The following is a 20,812-nucleotide window of genomic DNA, read 5'->3' as shown; positions in this document are numbered from 1 at the left end:
TGTGATTCAAAAAACCACCCAAGTCCATTATTTAAAATGAACCCCCACGAAGTCCCTGAAATGCTAATCGTCATACCTAATACAGTTTAACCCACTCATTTCCACGTAAAACTTACCATATTGACCAGGTAAATCTAACTGAAGGAATTAAAATGATACACAGGTTTTTTTCTCAAAATCACTTCCCATGGACTTGGGTGGGTTTTGGATTCATGTATTCAATTGTTTTAGCAGTATTTCTTTCTGGAACATTGCTCATTACATCCAGAAGATAAGTTGTTGAAATATGGTGACAGTAAGCGTGCATATATATAATGTGCGAAAAAGAAATAACAAACCATTTGTACATTTCAGGTTGGAGAGTTTTCAGGACTCATAATTATATACATGGGCGTAACTGCTTTGGTTCGTTGGGCGTTTAGGTTTATTGTCATCATCAGCAAAATATCCAGGGTTGTGATGCTCTATGTCTGAGCGTTGAGGTTTATTGTTATCATCATTAGCAAGGTATCCAGGGTTGCGATGCTCTACGTGACCATTCGCTGTATCATCTATTGTGATCTGTTGACGACCATGACGACGTTTGAAACTGTATGAAATGAAGCAAAAACACCACTGGAAATTCGGGTAGAATACTTTGGTGAGGGGTATAGGCTATTTTTAATACTTCAGCTAAAGAGGTTAAACAATGATCTTCAGATCATAGGTTTCAATATTACTGCAATAATAACGACGAACAAAAATTAGTATCAGAAGGACATTCCTCGTATTCAGAATGCAATTTGGTATGTCTGATGTGCTCTTAGGTCCCACACACAAACAAAACTTTACAAAGGTGGGTGACCGAGCTCTTAAATAACAATTAACATGTTTTATAACGATTTTTTCAACAATGTTTTTGGATGTTATTGAAACGTTTTAGACCACATAACCCGACATTTAATATTATGGTAACTGTGTTCATGGAAACATTGTATTTTCGAGTATTTGTTCTCGTATACTTACCAACAGAAGACTAGGCTTAAAATAATGAGTAGTACTATTGCCAATATTGCAGGCCAAGTACGCAACAGACTATGATGAGTGCTGTTTTGACTCTTGACGATGAAGCAGCTGAATAAATAAGGGGGAGATGACACATAAAATGATTCATTATTTTCACTCACATCACAATGGACATTCATTATGGTGCTATCCCTAAAAGTATTCATCTTTTTGCAAAGATTGCGTTGGTATGGGGGTATTTTACGTAAAAGCTTTGTCATTATCATAGATGTGCTCAACATAGCCTGTTAGTGGTTCAGCCGAAAGCCGTGTATTTTAGACAAAATTAGCTACATGTATTTGAATGGGGCTTCAACTTGGTCAATACTGCTGTTTTCTTCGTTTTTTGCCATTTCAAAAATACCAAATGACAATTTGAATGACTTATCCTTCACTATTAAGCAAGTTATAAACAATTGTAATTTTTTTTTACACTTTCGCTGGGATCACTGAATGGGACTTTAAGCAGGGCGTATTCGGCACGTTTGGCAATTATATTCTTATACATCATGTTAGACGTCAAGAAAATGCTCAGCTAGCTCCTTACTTAGTAAACCTGTTTAACGTAGTGTTTTACTGACCTGATAGCGTTTCCATATCTGCAATGTCAAGGGTACAAACAGAAGATGAAGTGTTCGCCTCAATTTCAATTCTATACATAGTGTTCGAATCTAGGTTGGTAAGTTCTATTTTACTTATAGTTGAAGGCACGTGTTCAACTTGTGTGTCATGATCACTGTAATCGGGATGGTAGCGTACCTGCAAATAGATAATAGAGAGATTGCGATTTCTAAATGTACGTATCGAACGTACGTGGAATTTATTCAAAACCACTCTCCTGTGACGGGATTTTGAATAGATTCTACGTACGTTCGATGCTACGTTTGCAAATCGCAACCTCTCTATGTCGAACTGATTTAGAGCAATATTAATTTATTTGAATAAAGAATAGATTCCTATTTAAATCAAAGCGATTTGCATAAAGAATATATTCCTATTTAAATATTAGTTTTCACTGATAGCTACTGATCACATTGTCCTCTTTTAATTTCGAGCCAAACAAAAAAGGTAAAACGAAGAAAATTGCTATTTCAATCCAGCGCGTGTAATAGCTCGCCAATCGTATTATTATTCGCCATAGAAGTTATGATGTAACAGGACTGCAGCATCTATTCATCTCTTGTTTCGATTAGTGCATTAACATATCGGAAAATGCTGCCAATCAATATTCATGAGAGTGTACATTCAACGTCTAGTTTTCGAAATTGGGTGACTTCTGTTTGGCAGGTGTGAAATACATCTGACTGGGTGTTTTAATTACGTAACGCATAAAGGTTTTGTCATTATTGAATGGCTTCCTAGTGCTGTTATGTGTTTAGTTTCTATAATAATAATAATTGTTATTATTTTCTTTATTCATTCATTTCTTTTGCTTTCTCTGCACTTATTCTTTCTTATGCCTACACTTTAGGACCCTATTACGCACTCGCTCTCCTTCTAGTTCTAGTAAAGTGTTAATACGCTGTCAGGTCAGCTACCGATTTAATGATGGAACCTTTTGTCCTGAACAAAAGGTACCTCTCGATGGCTAGCTTGTCGGCAAATCAAATCAGCACACAGGAACAATGCGTTACGTAATCTATTGCTTCTCCACATTTATGAGCTCCTTGGGATTAACTAACATAGCAATAGGTTAAAACAATTTTTGAATGTATCGCCCTGCACTACAAACATGTTGCACTCGTCACCTTTGTATGCCTGCATCACAGATTGAATACAATGCCGTTCTTTTCAAAGATACTAACCTTACAAGTGCTAGTGATCAGCATGATATGAATATTCTATATTACTGTCCAGGTAATTTATCCCTTTTCTTTGACATCTATGGTTCAATGCAGAGGTACCTCGTGAACGTACTTGTGCAGTGCTATATATTCAAATAATGTGTTAGCCTATTACTATGGTAGTTAATCCAGTTCATCATCAATTCTACGGCGAATTGGTGGAGCGTCACGCAGCTGGGATGTACAAACAAGACGTAAGCGATAGCGATTATATATGCACACAGATTATACGTCATCGATTTAATGATACACATGAACGCGATTTGTTTAGCCATCACTCGATCTGTGAACTCTGAATAAAACTGGAGATCTTCGGATTTAATATAAAAGTTACATTTTACTGTAATTAAAGCACATTAGGCTTGGTCTTTCACGTGGCATTTTAGTACACCATTGAGCATTGCAATCATGGCAAAAGTAGAAATTCGAGAAAATTTGGGGCGCTGCTATGGAAAAATTACGAATTATGGCTTTAACATAACGAAACTCCTTGTGAAAAAGAGAATAACATTACTCTCTGTGTGAATTTCGTAGTGTTTAAGGTACCACAGTCTGCAATGTTTGTTGTACGGCAAATTATTGAAAAGGCGAGGGAAAGGCGTATATACCGATACACTGAAATGTTGTTGATTTTAAGGCAGCATTTAATACCGTCTGGCAAGAAGTACCGTGGAAATGTGTCCGATGCATCTGGACAAGATTCTAGTTGATCCCATCAATTTAAAGTCATGTACAAGAAAACCAAAATGTCGGTTATGGTTATGGTTAATGGCAAGGATGCCTCCTCTCTCCAAGCCAAAGATGTTTTACTTTAGTAAAACCTAGATGAGCTTATCTGTATACCGCTGCGTGGCCGCAAACGTAACCGTCTCGGCTGAAACATGCATGTAAAAAAAAGGTACGGCAAGACTTTTTCGCACCACGTACGTCGAAGTCTACTAAATGACCTCAAAATCTGAAGAAAAAAAAATGCCGGACCGTCGCCGGACCCTTTCCAGAACTAATACAGCATATTTAGCCATTGTCAACATGGGGTCATCGCAAGGAATATTTTCCTTATATAAAAAACTAACACCTCCGCTATATGGTATTTCATGATATAACATTTCGAATCGGACGAGTAACAAGCTCCATGACGTCATGATGTAAACAACGTCCGGGTCATTAATAATTAATTAGGTAAACCCAAATATGGAAACCTCCAAAACTATGCAAATTAGGTGTTCGACGAATCAGAATACGATCAGCCCACCTCCAAAATTATGCAAATGAGTTGAAGCGGTTACGTGAACATGTACACTAATGTGACTCTTGTGTATACGGACCTATGTGCTCCAAGCCTATTAACACATACCGCGAATTTGTGATGAATGATGTCCAGAAATTAGAAAGCGAAACCCAGAAGGGCTGTATACACATCAACAGTATCGGATATTACACGGAAAAACGGAGAGTGACCGCTTATGGGTTCGAATTTCAATCATGAAGCTCCCGTGACCAAGTGGTTAAGGCGTAGGTCTCGTAAACCTGAGGTCCTGTGTTCCATTCCCAGGCGGGATCACTTTTTCTTCTTGTCTCCTTTCTTATTTGCGACGGCGAACCTGATGAAAAATATTGTTTATTTAGTATCGGATATGCTAATTATACAACACTCTTGGACCTTGTGTTGCAGGGCTCCATATTTCCACCAAAGCCTGCAGTAACTGGGGTATGATGAAAGTCGACCCCTCGAAATGCATGATATCATGTCTAAAGATACACGAGATATCACACTCGACAACACACCAAGTGACGAAGTGGAAGATTATGTTTTCTGTAGTAATTTACCACAGTAGAGGTTGATGATAAACGGTGTACCAAATTAGCAAACTGGATATTTGAGAGACTAAAAAGCCTCATCTGCTCAAACCAATACATGGGAAGGTCACTCAAAATGAAGATTAACAGAGCTCTTAATCCTCCTTTTTGGTCTTTAATAGATAAAAGCAAGCGTCAGATACTCCTGATGAGATGTTTTAGGTCTAGACTTGGTGTTATACTAACATGACTACAATATCCCAGACAAGAATGAGGAGATCAGGCGCAGGCTGCACGTAACAATAACAAAGACCACTGTGAAAGAATCACGGGTGCAATGGTTAGGCCATGTTGTGCTTGCAAAACAACCGTCTCCCTCTCAGTGAGGCGGCATGGGGGCAAATGCCCCCAGTCAGAACTCTTGCCCCCCCCCCCCAGAAAAAACCCAAAATTACGAAAATTTCCACTTTTTGCGGTAATTTTGCACTAAATATTTTGATTTTGCCCCCCCCTGAAATTCACTTTGCCCCCCTAGTGCCCCCCCCCATTTCCTGGCGCCGCCACTGCTCTCTCTCCAAGCATATCAGAACAACTTCACTGTCCCAGGCCACCAGGTCGCCCGTCTACCAGATGGGAACACACAACACAGGGAGGCAGGATATGCTGAACGTCAGGCCCAAGGAAGACTGGACTTGTGTAGAGTGGAGGAGAATGACTCAGAGAAGAATTTCCAAATATTTTAAACATACATTATAATGTTTTGTAACAACATAACTTGGGTTGTGTTGGTAAATAAATATAATATAATATGTATAAATGATATCAGAACAATAATCACATCAAACAAGTACGTTTATAAAATAAAATTTTGATACTGTCACAAAACAATAACTTACATAGTATTCGCTTGCTGGCTGGTATGGAATCCATGATATCAGTAGGGCAGTAGACTTAGCCTTAAGTAGAGCGATCACTGTGAAAAGAAAAAATAGGTTAATTATTTCAAACATCCTGTAGAAAATTATCGACAATAAAATAAGTCATTATTATCATTCATAATCTAGGGACCCAGCTTCCTAGCAAACACAAAAACGTTTTTAAAACGTTTTAAATAAGTTATATTTTGGGTTTTGGTTTAGGTAAAAACGTTTTAATAACATTAAAATTTCGGGTTATATAAAGGTCATGAAATCGTTTTAAAACGTTTTGTATGAAAACACACTACAACAATATTTTAAAATGTTTTCGAAATGTCATTGTAAACTATTTTTGCAAACATTTTGGCCAAATATTTTGTCAACACTTAAATAACATTATGTTAAAATATTTGCACCCAGCAAACACAGAAATGTTCTTAAAATGTTTTTTACAAAACGTTTTAATAACATTTAAATGCCGGGTTATATAAAGGTTGTGAAAACATTTTAAAAACGTTATTGTAAATATTTTGGGCAAACATTTTTTGCAAAATATTTTTTCAACCCCAAAATAACATTCTGTTTAGAATGATTTGTACCAACTTTTCAAAAATGTTTTTGGAATGTTATTAAAACGTTTTTATACCCTTTATATAACCCGATATTTAAATGTTTTCTGTAAAACATTTGTGTTTGCTGTGCAGTAAATTACCAACAAATGTTATTTAATGTTATGAAAACGTTTTATACCATTAATGTACCCTTTATAATACCCGACATTTAAACGTTTTCTGACAACCTTTTATAACCTTTTGCGAATGATGTCGAAAACGTTTTGTGTTTGCTGGGTTACCTTCTAATATAGCACAAAATGTTTAAATTGAGCCAAACGAAGTATGTTAACCATAATAGTAAATTATTATGACAATGTCTTAAATAATATATTACGCGTACTTACAGTTAACATCTACGTTAAATGTACAAGTCTGGGGCTTCCTTGAATCATCTGTAGTACTTAATGAAACCACCGTTTTTCCTCTAGGAAAAAGATAGGAAGAAGTATCGGAACTTTCCTGAACGTTGGAAGAGAATACAGGACCAGTCAGCTCATCCCAGTTGAATCCAATTGGTAATAGGTCGTCTTTAGGTATGGAAGCTGTGGTTGATCCTGTGTCTGATTGTAGCTGAGTCCATGGCTGTCCTGACCTAGATGCGGACAAATCAATTCTCGATATCCTGAATCTGCGTAGGAAAATTTAGAGGACTATGATTTAAGGGCTCTGGTATGAACGTTTGCGCAGTATTTTTTGTGGGACATGAGAGCACATTAGAATTGTATTCTGAATACGAAGAATGTCCTTCTGATGTCAAATATTTTAAATATGTTTTAAATACAAATTTTATGGCAAATTATTGAAAATTGATATTTTTGACATTTAACAGTCCTCGAAGTAAAATTCATAAATCTAATGATATTTTCCTAAAGTGTATATAGCTAGGAGGAAAAGCCGACGGTCATTTGAAAATGTTGATCTTTCGTATTGAAGATCTAGAATTTTTCCCTAAAACACCTAACAAATTCAGGTCTTTTTCGGGAAAAAATGTGTATCTTCAATACGAAATGTCAAATTTTTCAAATGATCGTTGGCTTTTCCTCCCATCTACATACACTTTAAGTACATATCATTAGATTTATAAATTTCGAGGACTGTTAAATATTAAAAATAACAAACATATCAATATTTAACAATTTGCCATAAAATTTGTATTATATTGCCAATTCCAAAAACTTATTTGATATCAGAAGGACGTTCCTAGTATTCAGAATGCAATTCGATATGTCTGATGTGCTCTCATTTCCCACAAAATGCTGTGCAAACGTTGTTACCAGAGCTCTTAAGCTTGGTAAATTACAATATTTGCGTAGTAGTGGATGCATGCAGCCGCTGACCAAGTCCTTATTCACGATTCCTACTATGAAAGATAAAGGACCGTAATTCCGAAGGGTAATTATTTGAATTAACAATAAGGGTCAATATTCGGAAATAACAATAAGGGTCATGAATCCTTCATTATTCCGAATAATCGGTTAATAATTAGGTATCAATTGTTTGAGTAAAGAATCTAAACATTTTTGCCGCGCAATATGTCCAAGAGAGGCGTACGGTAGCCCGGATAGCCCGAGTTTTTACAAGCCGACGACAAAGTCGGCTTGTTCTGTTTTACGCTAATTCTTTCTTTCTTTCTTTCTGGCAATCTGCCTCTTCTTCTACAAACAAAATGCGCCGAAGCTCTAATTAATACATGTTGGTCACTAGTGGCATGGGTATTCAGGGTGTTCACAGCTTGATCATTGCTTGACCTTTGACCCCGTATGCAATACAAACTAAATTTGAACAACAAGATATGTCAAGTTATAGTGCTGCATATGATAGACCTTAGTGAGACAAAACAAAAGTCAATGGTGACCTCCTTGTACAATGTTTACTTTGGGGTCAAAAGGTCAAAATGTGTAAAATTTCAAACAACGAGGTATAGCAAATCTGAGTGCTGTATATGATAGACCTTAGTGAGACAAAATAAAAAGTCAATGGTGACATCTTTGTACAATGTTTACTTTGGGGTCAAAAGGTCAAAATGTGTATAATTTGAAACAACGAGGTATGGCAAATCTGATTGCTGCATATGATAGACCTTAGTGAGACAAAACAAAAAGTCAATGGTGACCTCTTTGTACAATGCTTACTTTGGGGTCAAAAGGTCAAAATGTGTAAAATTTGAAACAACGAGGTATGGCAAATCTGAGTGCTGCATAGACCTTACTGAGACAAAACAAAAAGTCAATGGTGACCTCTTTGTACTTGGGGTCAAAAGGTCAAAATGTGTAAAATTTTCAAACAGCGAGGTATGGCAAATCTGAATGCTGCATATGATAGACCTTAGTGAGACAAAACAAAAAGTCAATGGTGACGGTCAAAGTTTAGGGGTCAAATTTTGAAATTGATCAAAATTGACCCATTAATGTTATATTTACTGCCGGCGGCTTGTACTCAGAATCTATTGACTCTAGTTCACACTGTTTTTAATACGTGAACAATGATACAACTCTGAACAACGTCAAGAACCAACAAGAGAACACTAACCTGGTAATTGAGTTGTTGCTTCTGCAGTAAACATTTTTGTTGTGTAGCCACATAAATCTGGTGCCTCATCACTCTTGTCATCACAGTCAGGAAATCCATCACACTGCCAAGTCCCATGAACACACCTACTTCCATCAGCACATAGGGTATATCCTACAAAACACGCAGCTGTAAGTAACATTCAGGCTGTCAGTTGCAATGTCGATCATAACTTTGTATATCACTCATACATAAAGTCTAGATAATTCTTTGCTTAATTGTAACATTCAGGCTGTCAGTTGCAATGTCGATCATAACTTTGTATATCACTCATACATAAAGTCTAGATAATTCATTGGTTAATTCGTCGTCCGTATTCCATAGTGGCGTATAGTGGGGCGCCGCGAATAAACAACTTTTCGAGAAAATCGGGTTTGAAGAAATGCCAATTTAAAATCGAGTTGTGTAAATCAGACACTCATTATATTTTGTAAATGATGTGAAATTTCTGTAGTAAACTAAGTATATTTTATTGTTATATATTTTTCAAAAGAAATAAATACATACTATTGCTGGCAAACTGAAAATAAAACTATACGTCACTATGGAAAACGAACAAAACGCAATACCCTAACCTAACGTTAACCGTACGTCACCTCGGTCGCCCTGTAATCCCTATGGCGTTACTTTTCGTCGTTCGTATTCCATAGTGGCGTATAGGTCCGATACGTGTACGCCACTATGACATACGATGTTTTTCATTTTTGCCGATATTTCATAATTATAAAATGTGTATAAAAAGTGGCGTATGGTCGATACGTCACTATGGAATACAAAAAATGTCACTTTGTAACTATACGCCACATTTAATTAATTAATTAATAATTAATTAGCTAATTATGACTGATGAGACTTAGAAAAATGAAAGAGAACATCATTAAAAACATATGTGCCAATTTTCAAAAAATGACCAAAAATCACTATACGCCACTATGGAATACAGCCGACGAATTGTAACATTCAGGCTGTCAGTTGCAATGTCGATCGATCACTAACTTTGTATATCACTCATGCATAAAGTCTAGATAATTCATTGGTTAATTGTAACATTCAGGCTGTCAGTTGCAATGTCGATCACAACCTTGTATATCACTCATACATAAAGTCTAGATAATTCATTGGTTAATTGTAACATTTAGGCTGTCAGTTGCAATGTCGATCATAACTTTGTATATCACTCATACATAAAGTCTAGATAATTCATTGGTTAATTGTAACATTCAGGCTGTCAGTTGCAATGTCGATCATAACTTTGTATATCACTCATACATAAAGTCTAGATAATTCATTGGTTAATTGTCATTTACATTTTTACCATCAGCTTCTCCGTGTAATAGTTTTGGTGACCCAATTCATTGGGTCCGCTAGTATTCCATGATGAAAATTCTGATACACCCCGCCCCCTTCGACCTGGGCCTCAAGGAAGAACAGATGATTAATTGTGTTTTCAACTGATTGAGTGTCCCAGGTTAAAGAAGAAATAAAACAAACAAACAAAACAAACACCATGGTGACGTCACCAAATAAAGCCTCATATACCACAACTTGAGGTCATATTTGAATTTTGAGGGTTATTGAACTTACGCTACACAATTCCAACTGTAATAAAAGTAACATCATTTCCCATCGCACCAGCTCTTTAGCCCAGTACAGCCTGTCTCAAAAAAAATTGTGCAAGTGAAAAGCGCCCTCTGTGGCAATTAGAAAATACCGTTTTGACATGATGCTTACATCAACGTCACGGGCGCAGTCTTAGCTCTCAAATGCCGTTTGTTCTGTTCAATTTGCTTGTTCCAATTTCTAGATATGTTTATTTAACAACGAAAGGAAAAATCACAATTGTGCCACTTTTACTAGGGAAGAGAGCTGTACATGTAAATCAAAGATAGTTGATGTTGATGCGTCTAATGCACTCCCCTTTCGGGCGCATGCATTAGACGCATCAACATCAGCGTGCGTACATTATTTTGTCTAATATCTCTCTCAACAAGTAATACGCGTTCATTAACCTATAACATGTATAAGTGCGCAATGTTTGTTTGTCTTTTAACATGTCTGTAGTGACTAAGAGAACAGTATTTACCATGATAAAATCATTGACATGCACATGTACTTAATTTTTACAGCAGAATGTGACATATTTATTTATCTTTTAATATCTTTTAAGTGCAAAAAGAGAATCATCATTCCTGCATCATGATAAAACAGTAAAAACAGTCAGAAAATTGTTGTATTGTGTAATTGATGCATTCTTTTAATTTTACGAAGGAACTCCTGATAAACTCGATGCTATCACTGTTACATGTAAAGCCCTCTTCCCTAGTAAAAGTGGCACAATTGTGATTTTACCCTTTCGTCTTTAACTAAACATATCTCGAGATTGAAACATGCAAATGGAACAGAACAAACGGCATTTGAGAGCTAAGACTACGCCCTTGACGTTGATGTAAGCATCATGTCAAAACGGTATTTTCTAATTGCCAGAGAGGGCGCTTTTCACTTGCACAATTTTTTTTGAGACAGGCTGTATGTCTGTATAATTGAATGACCTTTGAACGTGCACATCTGAACGTGTTCCCATTATTTTCCTGCACCTTTTTAGAGTGTAATATAGAAACGGTGTCCAAAATATCTGTGCCAAAAATCACTTGCCCCGCCCCCTTCGACCTGCCAAAAATCGCTTGACCCCCACCCCTTTCGACCTGCCAAAAAATGTGGGCCCCCCCCCCTTTTTGGCCTGCCAAAAAAAATCGTTGCACACAGGGTGTCCAAGAAAAAATTACCTAGTGAATAAAATTGAACGTAACTCGAGAACTAGACATCAGATTCAAAACATTTAAAATTTAGCACATAGCCTATTTTATTGTGCATCACATATGAATATTTTATTTGATTCGGTTGAATGGTTGCGAAGAAATTGACAATTACATAATGCGCGCATCAATTCAGTTCATTCCAAGTTTGATCAACAGGCGCTTTTTTCATACTCGCTCACCGCTTCCTAAAGTTTGTGTATCTCATTAAATTTAGTCCACATTATCCATTTTATAATCCGACGGTGTTATATTATTCATGCTTTGCTCGAGAAAACTTTGATTTCTGCAATTGGAAGCTTTCCAACTTGAATTCTTTCAGGTTATGCAATTATGTTATATTTTAACTTTCCAAAGAACATTTGAGCCAATAATGACAATGAACAAGTGCTTACAGCTTTACGTGTGATTTTTGATACCGTGCAACATTAATGTTGAAGTTTTAAAAGATTTAAACTTTGCATTACAATTTCTTGGAAATATTACAAAACATTAATATGTGTGAGAATCTTTTTTTCAGCCTGATGGAATTCTTTATGCAACATTTATATCAACATTAACGAAAAAGATATTTACAAGTACCGAGCATCATCTTACATGCAAGCTTTCATTTTCAATATTGTGCAGGTTTTCAAATTTGAACAAAACCTGCAAATGTTTTGCTAAAAACAATTTATTTAAAAAGAACGAAAAGGATTTCGCGGTACAAAATATAAAGCACATGGACAGTTAACTGGTGCGCATTGTGTTGCATGATCTTTCTTTTAAACTTGGAATGAAGTGAATTGACGCATGAGTTATGTAATCAGTAATCACTCATTTCTTCGCAGTCATTCAACCGATTCCAGTAAAATTTCAAAATGGGCTACACGCTGATTTTTAAATTTTTGGATTCTGATGTCTATTTCTCGACCTACGTCCAAATTCATTCCCCCGGTAATTTTTTCTGGGACACCCTGTATTAAAAATTCCACGATCTAATTATTCTCTGGGAGACCGTGCTTTTCTACTGTTGCACCAAAACTTTGGAACTCGCTTCCTTATAATCTGAGACAATCAATTTCTGTTGATCAGTTCAAATCTGGACTCAAGACTTTCTTATTCAATGCTGCGTATAATGTCAACTAATATTTGTTTATCATACTTATATACTACTCTGTATTTTTGTTTTACATGTATATATTAAGGATTCTTTGGTTCATGTTGATTGTATTTTGTATGAAATTGTATAGAGCTAACAATTCGGATAGTTGATTTGTTTTATTCAGCTATACTTTTTGTTAACTCTGTTTTCATGTATACTTGTTTGTATGTGTATCTAGTTTTCTGCGCCTTGGATTAGATTTAATTTTCTAGATAAATGGCGCATTACAAATGCTTATTTATTATTATTATTTATTATGATCCACAGTTTCCATGACAATTTCACTTGGACCTTCCGGACTTGCGCGAGAGTCTTTCAAGTTTGTTGATGCTCTCAAATAGAAGTTGAGCCCGGTTGGCTTGACTATTTATAGACTGCGAAGCATTGTCAGTTTTCGTAGAAAGTTCCTTGAAACAAGTATTTTGCTTCTACAATTGGGATTGTAAATCGCCTATTTCCTTTCCTTGGAAGTCGACAGTTTTACAAATATCAGCTTTAAAAGTGTCCAGCTCATTTCTGATATTATTTTGTCCCTTGATCAACTGATTCAAAGAAGCCAGCACCATTTTCTGAAGTCCTGTTTTTCTTTATTGCGCACTGGTGACTCCATTGAATGGGAATGTGATTGATTCTCACTAGAGAGATTGCGAAGAGGCGTTCACTGCTAACGCCATACGGGTTACGTATTACGACATTGTGCGGTAGAACGTTATATAGTGTCGTTCACATCCAAACTAGTCTCCTACACAGCCAGTTTGTGTCGGTCCTAACGCTCGTCGTTCCTAGTATGTTCGTGATAGCCGTATGCAGTCTTGACCCGAGACTACATCTAAACGCAATTGCAAGCACCCATTGATTCACCTTGGGTACATCAAACCAGAGAAGGTAGAATAGATTCTCTCATCGAACCCACTTTCCTTGGTATTGATATGCAAATACGACTGGCAGTATCTATTGCTCTAAGCATTCAGTCCAGATTAGCGATATTTGAGTTATGCGGGCTATTGGAAAATGAGTAGGCCTAGGCCTATTGTTCATACGTGTATGCTATTTGTCTAAATAACCTAAACAGAGTTTGGTGTTGTGTGCCTTCTAATTCGCCAGAAGGGACGGAGTGTAGGTCTCAAACCCCATTATCATAGTACCCTGTTTACTCATTAAAGCAAAATGAAAATAAATAATCTAATATGCCTAGTTCGATTACTACCATTTAAAAACATTTTGGTGTTTGCTGAATAGTATCCATAAGCAAAACACTTTGACAGCTGTTTAACGCAATGAAACAGCAATGGCGAAAAATGACGTTGTACGAACTTCTGTTGCCCGTCCAAAACAGACAATTCATACCGCATTATGCCATAATACGACACGATCTTGACTAAAACGCCTTTTCGCAAGATGATTTTCGGACGGCATTCTCTACACACGCGAAATGAATAGGCAATATGCCCGTTCGAATTCGCGTCTAAAATAATCGAAATTTATTCACTTCAAATTGTAACCCCCAAAATGGATTTTATTACATGTCGGACTCTACTTGTTCTATTTGGATATTTTGATTTACTTCATAACACGACAAACATAACTTTTTTTGTTATTTTGGAACGTCATTTCTTGCTACCAACCGCAACGTACCGCCTTACGGGAATTCCACGATTAACCAATTCACAATAGATGCCACCCTCTAGAGGGCATAATAACTAATTTTCGACTAATGTAGCATGCGGTTGGCTTCCCCAGGCTTCCCGTATCACGTTTCACGTATATTTCGGAATCGCTCTACTATCACGGCTTTCACTGGCTTTCACGGGTGTTGAACTCGTTGGATGAGGTGGTGACAAGCCCGTTGAATGCTGTGAGCGCCCAGGTGAACGCTGTGTATGTGTATCCATACTGGCCATGCTACTGTTCAAATTTGGCACTGTTTTCACCCGGGGGGCACTCCCAAGTTGACATACGCCATGTGCCCATGAAAAGACGCCGTAATTTTTGGCAAATCCTACACCCAATGACCCCATTTTTGCAGTAGCCTACACTGAATGACCCCCTTTTTTGAACAATTAGTCCTCAAAATTGACGTTTAGGCGCGCTTCGCGCGCATTTTGAACAAAATTAAATGTGTTTTGTCTATTTTGTACTGTAAAATTGGGTAAAAAAAAATAGCGACCTAGGAGGTGAAAATAAAGAAAATTTCCTAGTGTCTCGGAGAGCTGCATAATATGCGTGTTACTCCATCAAGTATTTCTAGTACATGTCCCGCAAGCTGGCACGATATAGCTTAAACCCGACCCTGTTGCGTGTTACAAAATGTGACGTGCCATGTCAAAAGGAGACATTTTTGGGCATGCAGGATCGTAAATGGAGAAAATTTATAGCCAAAAAATCTGCCCGGGGTGATTTTTTCACAATTAAGGTTTGTTGCGAATTTGTGATGTTATTATTAAATGTTTAGTTTCAGATCGGAATATAACTGGCATCTCGTATTTTAGAGGTAATTCCTACTCTCAAAATTGTCAATAATATTTTTAAAGGCCGATATCACAATTTCAAATTTTATAATACCATACGTTTGTGAAGGTTGTTATTCATCCAGGTATAATCAAATATAAAATTAAACTTGTTAAAACTATTCAACTGGACTCACGGTTTTGAGAGGCAACGCTTTCACACCGACAGACCAATAGACGGCCTGAAGATGCACCTAGGATAAGGTGTGAAACCGTTGCCTCTCAAAACCGTGAGTCCAGTTGAATAGTTTTAACAAGTTTAATTTTATAATACCATAACTTACAAACTTAATATCTTCGCTTAGGAATGTCCGATTTCATTGGGAAAACGGGATTGTGGAGCCATATATCTCTATATTATGTGTAAAAACCTCAAAGTTTTCAGGCTCCAAAATGGAGCATGTGACACGCAGTATCTAGCTATACTCCGGTCCCATCAGGACATGAGACCAATCTTGTCTTAATCCATAAACGAACACAGGTGGTGTCTCGCACAACCCTATTATTATTGGATACTATCTATTAAGAAATGAGTTCAATCTGTCATCATCAACTATCATTTTTTTAAATTTATTTATCAGCTATCATAACAGAATAAGATGATGATTTTCGTCAAAATTTCACAGTAAAGAAGGTGAAAAGAGAAGCTTAAAATTCAATTTCACAATTCTCGAAGAAAAACATACACTGTTTTGTACTAGTATTGATATGTTGCATTTGAGAAGTACGTTTGATTGGTCTTGAAGGTTGTAAACACCACAATGCTGTTAACGTTGTAGCAACGTTGTGACAACATATAACGTTGTTTCACGATATCACTAACTTACCAGATACATGCCTAGCCGTAGTCCCGGCCGTAGTCTCCATAATCATAGTAGTAGGCGGCCTCGTAGTATACATCTCCATCGTAGTAACATTGATTGAACTTGGAGAAGGATCCTCGCAGAACCAATTGCCATCGTTGCCGTGAACTTGCAAAACGCACAGGGAAATGACAAATATAAGTACATGTATACATATGAATACACTGTAACTGCACCTGAATATCACCATTTTGTGGTTGATTGTTGAAGTATATACTTGGAACTTTACAGAATTATAGGCCGATCTATACACTCGTTTTGATTCCTGATCGATGATCTGGGTTCCGGATAGCAAACAGCGTTTGATAAGAAAGATCACGAGCAACGCCCGTGAACGAACCAATTATCATTTCAATACAAATTCTTTTGGTATTTGACACCGATTAATACAAAGGTTCGTCATCAATCAGAAACCAATATCTTATTAAATACCTCAATTCAGACGATGTCACGTTGAAAAGTTCTACTTCGAAGGCCTAATTGTTCCAGGGTCTAGCTGTTTTTATTTCAAAATAAGGGACCGTTCGTTAGAAACTTTGAGATGTACTTAACCGGGGATACAAATTCACATAACTTTGAGACGTAGGGGAAAAAGTACTAAACCGGGAATACAAATTAACGTAAACCTCTTTTTTTAATCAAATAAAATCAAACAACCCTCCACCAAAAAAGCCCGGCAAACAATTAATTAACCGTTTTCGAAAAACTGAAAAACTTGTTAGATTGGGAGCGTCCCCTTCAGCGAATCGAGGCGGTGAACACATAGGGCACCTCCGATCTGCCCCCCCCCCCACACCAGAACCCAGAGCCGCCTAAACCAGGGTTTAGGGTTAATCAGCCCCCTATATGTTTATAACTACAGTTAAAAAGTGACAAACAGGCAGACGTTTGGCCCAATCCCATGCATTAAATAAGTAGGGGTTATATATGTTCATATAGGAAGACCTACATGGGGCCCGCAGTTTCACACCCGTGACAAAAACCACTAACCCTGCCCTGCGGCGTATCGGTTCAGAGTCCCCTAAACACGTCTGCTCTCACGCCTTTCATTTTGCTACGTGTTCAGGCATGGGGCCAAGCCTCACAGCCTATCCCAACCTGTGGTGGCCTTTAACCTAATAAACCCCCTGAATACCATACAACATCCCCATCCCAAACATAATAGGAAAACACTAGGAGCGGTCCACATTAGAAAAAGTTGGAGGACATCTCTCATTCACCGTATATAAATAAATAAATACATTTTGGATTTATAAAGCGCCTTTCTCCAGATCTTAGAGGACTCAAAGCGCTGTAATCTCACTGCAATGGTGAATCATCACAATCAGATCGCATCAACTAGGCCAGTTGCTGCCGAACGGCGCACACCAATCCGCATTTAGATTGTAACATCCACCAATTATCTGTGCAGCTCTCCAAATTCCATTGGGTGAAGGAAGTTTTGATAACCAAACAACTAATCACCGATTTTTGCGATACAGGAGGAAACGGGAGATCCCGGAGAAAACCTGCGAGAGCGAGCTTGGAATCGGGATAAACCAAGTGCACATGAGTCCTTGGGCCGCGACGGGGCACACCCTCATCATCCCTATATCTTCGTGTCAAAAATTGCCGTGATAGTACGGCGAATCCTCTCGTTTTTCAATAGCTACGCATGGCGATTTTGTTCGAGATAGGCCGAGCGACGCAGGCTAAGCCCCAGGGGGGGCACTCAACTTAAATTTTGGTATGGGTGTGCGGCGCGGAGCGCCGAACTTTGGGAACTGAGAACTGATTTTCGGGCAAAATCGGGGGCTTGAAGAACTGAAATTTGGGCCAAATTAAGGCTGTTGAGCTAAAAATTTCAATTTTTTTCCAAATTTGAGCTTAAAGAGCTACAATTGTCAGAGTTTGAGGCTCAAAGAACTGGATTAGATTCAAATTTGGGGCTTAAGGAACTGCCGGAGAGCCTGAAAAAGGGACCCTTGACCGCCGCACATACCCGTACCACCTTAAAGGGACCATTGAAAGAAAAACATATTTGGTATCAAAATAAAGCTAATAACATATATAATCCATTTCTAAAATGATAAACGCAATTTTCCTTTATTTTACCCCCCAAATCAGCAAATAAAGACAAAGCGCCCAATATCGCGTCGCTCCGCCCAATTCATATGTGCAGAGACACATGGCAACCCCTGTGACGTCAAGGGGGCGCAACACTAAATCACTACGCATTTTATGTAAGAACGAAATTCGGCTAATATAGTCCATAGTGAGTATGAGATTGTAGCGACCATATCTACCGACATGTTCACTTTAAATCACTCAATATCAGCTCATATGAATTCGACAAATGTCTTCAATGATAACATGCAGAAAAAACCGGACATTTTATCTCAAAAGCAATTCTCTGTGGCGGATGAAGACAACTTCCGATTTTGAAATGTGAGTGGTGAATTTAGTATATTTTTAGGCCATATTTTTTGCACCGCGAAATAGCGAAAAAAGTCAACGGTCATCGATATATGCCGACAAATGTTTTGGAATCTACAGAAACAGAGCTTTAATTTGATACCAAATTTATTTTTCCAAGTATTGCAGGGACGCCAGGAATGGCGCTCGAAGTAGGCCAAAATCACACGTTATTCTATGGGACGCTTATTTAGTGTTGCGCCCCCTTGTAACGGCCGTCGTTATGAACGCGTTCTTTTTACATTCTTCGCGTAAAATAAGAAATGCGCGTCATGAAATGTGTTCTATTTCAATCATGATGATAAACAAGGATTACGAAAAGTCACCCTGATGAATTATTATTGGGAAAATGCTTTATTGGCCGAGCAGGCGCCTGCAAAGTCTAGAAATTGTATCCACAAATCTTCAAAAGGCTCAAAATGGGTTTTAAAGTTAATAGGCATTGTTAATCTGCATGAAGCCGTTTTGCTGCATTTTCAGTAGGCCTATGCAAAAAGACCATAATTGTTACTACTGAAAAAGGGGGGGTGTTTATACTTCACACTCATTAACAAGTGCTTTCCAAAACAAAATGGCAAGACAGATAATCTAGAAATGAAATTAAACTTGGTTCAAAGACGTGCTTAAATTGTTGTCTGTCACTAGTTTAGTGAGTTTTGTGCAAACTCTCGCATATTGGAGGAAAAGTCGAAATATGCGATTTTCCGTGTTTCGGCACTGATCTTTAAAACAACATTTCTCTTGAACGAAATGTCGCAGAGACATGAAATTTTCGGTGTTGAGCTACAAATTTTCTCTAATTTAATTTATAAGTGACAAATGTGGATTTTGAATACTTTTAAATCCTTATAAGGGGACGCAACACTAAATCACTACGCATTTTATGTAAGAACGAAATTCGGCTAATATAGTCCATAGTGAGTATGAGATTGTAGCGACCATATCTACCGACATGTTCACTTTAAATCACTCAATATCAGCTCATATGAATTCGACAAATGTCTTCAATGATAACATGCAGAAAAAACCGGACATTTTATCTCAAAAGCAATTCTCTGTGGCGGATGAAGACAACTTCCGATTTTGAAATGTGAGTGGTGAATTTAGTATATTTTTAGGCCATATTTTTTGTACCGCGAAATAGCGAAAAAAGTCAACGGTCATCGATATATGCCGACAAATGTTTTGGAATCTACAGAAACAGAGCTTTAATTTGATACCAAATTTATTTTTCCAAGTATTGCAGGGACGCCAGGAATGGCGCTCGAAGTAGGCCAAAATCACACGTTATTCTATGGGACGCTTATTTAGTGTTGCGCCCCCTTGTAACGGCCGTCGTTATGAACGCGTTCTTTTTACATTCTTCGCGTAAAATAAGAAATGCGCGTCATGAAATGTGTTCTATTTCAATCATGATGATAAACAAGGATTACGAAAAGTCACCCTGATGAATTATTATTGGGAAAAATGCTTTATTGGCCGAGCAGGCGCCTGCAAAGTCTAGAAATTGTATCCACAAATCTTCAAAAAGGCTCAAAAATGGGTTTTAAAGTTAATAGGCATTGTTAATCTGCATGAAGCCGTTTTGCTGCATTTTCAGTAGGCCTATGCAAAAAGACCATAATTGTTACTACTGAAACAGGGGGGGGGGTGTTTATACTTCACACTCATTAACAAGTGCTTTCCAAAACAAAATGGCAAGACAGATAATCTAGAAATGAAATTAAACTTGGTTCAAAGACGTGCTTAAATTGTTGTCTGTCACTAGTTTAGTGAGTTTTGTGCAAACTCTCGCATATTGGAGGAAAAGTCGAAATATGCGATTTTCCGTGTTTCGGCACTGATCTTTAAAACAACATTTCTCTTGAACGAAATGTCGCAGAGACATGAAATTTTCGGTGTTGAGCTACAAATTTTCTCTAATTTAATTTATAAGTGACAAATGTGGATTTTGAATACTTTTAAATCCTTATAAGGAAGCGCAACACTAAATCACTACGAATTATATGTAAGACCGAAATTCGGCTAATATAGTCCATAGTGAGTATGAGATTGTAGCGACCATATCTACCGACATGTTTACTTTAAATCACTCAATATCAGCTCATATGAATTCGACAAATGTCTTCAATGATAACATGCAGAAAAAACCGGACATTTTATCTCAAAAGCAATTCTCTGTGGCGGATGAAGACAACTTCCGATTTTGAAATGTGAGTGGTGAATTTAGTATATTTTTAGGCCATA

The 20,812-nt window shown here is 37.4% G+C and overlaps 1 long non-coding RNA gene across 1 annotated transcript; it reads right to left on the bottom strand.

The window, feature by feature from the left end:
• Nucleotides 1–1,639: 1,639 nt before the first annotated feature.
• LOC140156249 (uncharacterized) lies at nucleotides 1,640–6,662 on the bottom strand. Its single transcript, XR_011859496.1, has 3 exons — nucleotides 6,561–6,662; nucleotides 5,582–5,658; nucleotides 1,640–1,803 (listed from the first exon to the last, which is right to left on the bottom strand). It is a non-coding gene; the product is annotated as an uncharacterized lncRNA (long non-coding RNA).
• Nucleotides 6,663–20,812: the final 14,150 nt, after the last annotated feature.

The sequence above is a fragment of the Amphiura filiformis genome, chromosome 7 (assembly GCF_039555335.1).
Source record: "Amphiura filiformis chromosome 7, Afil_fr2py, whole genome shotgun sequence".
Lineage (NCBI taxonomy): Eukaryota > Metazoa > Echinodermata > Ophiuroidea > Amphilepidida > Amphiuridae > Amphiura > Amphiura filiformis.
This window is presented reverse-complemented; position numbering and strand designations above follow the sequence as displayed.